This window comes from Oxyura jamaicensis, chromosome 3 (genome assembly GCF_011077185.1).
Source record: "Oxyura jamaicensis isolate SHBP4307 breed ruddy duck chromosome 3, BPBGC_Ojam_1.0, whole genome shotgun sequence".
NCBI lineage: Eukaryota > Metazoa > Chordata > Aves > Anseriformes > Anatidae > Oxyura > Oxyura jamaicensis.
In genome coordinates, this window is record NC_048895.1 from 64,740,623 (window position 1) to 64,742,356 (window position 1,734).

Below are 1,734 nucleotides of genomic sequence, written 5' to 3' on the forward strand. Positions count from 1 at the left end.
CACAGGAAAGTAAGGACTTTAAGATTGTACAACGTCTTAATAATGTATCTTGGGAATTTGTTAGTATTCTTGTATGGCCAAATAAAGGAATATTTTTAAATGAATTGTTAAATACTTGTGATGATTAATGTATGCCTGGTACCTTTTGCTGTACAAGAGGCATACCCCATACCTCATTCTGTTTGAAGGATGACATAAGTATTGATGAATAAGGATGATGTCCAAACCAAAAACCTTACCATAAAACGGGCTATTTTTCTTAAACTGATGTAGAGTGTTTGTATTTAAAGAAGAGACAGGAAAAATAAATCCCTGAATTTGGAGATCTCTCTAGGATACTCTACCATTCACAACCTCACAGTGTTACCCTATCTATTTTATGAGGTCAATAAATTATCTTGAATCTCAAAGTCTAGTTTTATTAACAGTAAGAAAGGAGAACACTGAAATAATATATTTCCCTTTTCTTGTGGTAAAAGACATCTCAGGAGTACTTCTGAATTTATAACTAGCTTTTCAGCTGAAGTAAAGAAGACCACTTAGAATAATTAATATAAAAGTTTATTTGCTGTTGACATGAGTATATTTAAATAATGTGAAGCCAAGAAAACCCTAGGCTATAATTTGCTATTCATTTTTTTGTTAGATATCTTGCCCAGCTAATCAGAGTAGAAGATCCTTTATCTAGAGTCTCTAAGAGCAGCACTAAAAGCTTATGATATATCATACATAACTCCTCACTGAATTTTTCTAAGAAATTCACTACGAATGAACTATATTGAATTATTAAGGTGACAGTATTTGTGCTCTTTATGTAATGTAATTTCACTCATACTTTGTGTTACATGATATGTTTTCCAAACAAATGCTCCTTTTTTCTTCCTCATGTTTGTTTTTGCCATGCTTTAGGATATCTTTACATCTTTTCTTATGTATTTGTTGCCAACAAAGCCACCAGGCCAAAGGCAATGGCTTATGTCTGTGGCTGTAATAGTGACAGCTGGTGTTTGAGATTGCAGGTGTTCACACAAGGTAAAATGGTCAAGCTGGGGAGCTCTTGCCTCAAGGCTCCCTTATATAGCTCCTTCAAAAGATTTCAGTCTTCATGCTAAAGGTTGTTTTTTTCAGCCCCCTGAAGGAGACCACCTGCTGCTGTGAAGACCAAGTTCCTATTTTAAGTACTTATCCCTGAATGGTGTTATTTCTCCTAAGGCTTCTACCACACTGGAAGTCAACTTTTTCTGTAACAACTCACACTTAAAACCAGATGGATAAGTGGGATCACATCCTGATACCATGGCAGCCAGGAATATGATCACTTTTAATCTTATTTTGGGAAGGATCTTCTTTTAGCTTTATCTGTTTTCAAAGAAAATTTGGTTAGCTTTCATTTTGAATAAATGGCATGAGGTTTTTGGTTGGTTGGTTTTGTTGTTGTTGTTGTTGTTTTCCTACATCCTTAGGTGTTATATCCTGTCAGATGTAGTGTAATTAGGTCTACTCAGCATCCTGAAGGCTCTAATGTTCATTCTCACTTTGGAAAAAAAAATAAAAAAATAGAAATCCTTCTAATATTCTCTAATACATAAACAGAATTCAAGAGGCTGTTGTTTTTTAAAAAATAAATAAAATAAAATAAAATAAAATAAAATAAAATAAGAAGAAGAAGAAGAAAGAAAGAAAGAAAAAGAATATATATATAAATATATAATATATAATATGATATAATATAAT

General features: G+C 32.5%; 1 protein-coding gene and 1 long non-coding RNA gene across 12 annotated transcripts in view; one reads left to right on the plus strand and one right to left on the minus strand.

The window, feature by feature from the left end:
- Positions 1–1,734, plus strand: part of TRDN (triadin) — a 245,228-nt gene that overhangs the window by 175,632 nt on the left and 67,862 nt on the right. The window lies entirely within an intron of this gene.
- Positions 1–1,734, minus strand: part of LOC118163850 — a 27,140-nt gene that overhangs the window by 4,156 nt on the left and 21,250 nt on the right. Inside the window, exon 2 of the long non-coding RNA XR_004749223.1 lies at positions 767–773. This is a non-coding gene — a long non-coding RNA (uncharacterized LOC118163850). The remainder of the gene's footprint in view (positions 1–766; positions 774–1,734) is intronic.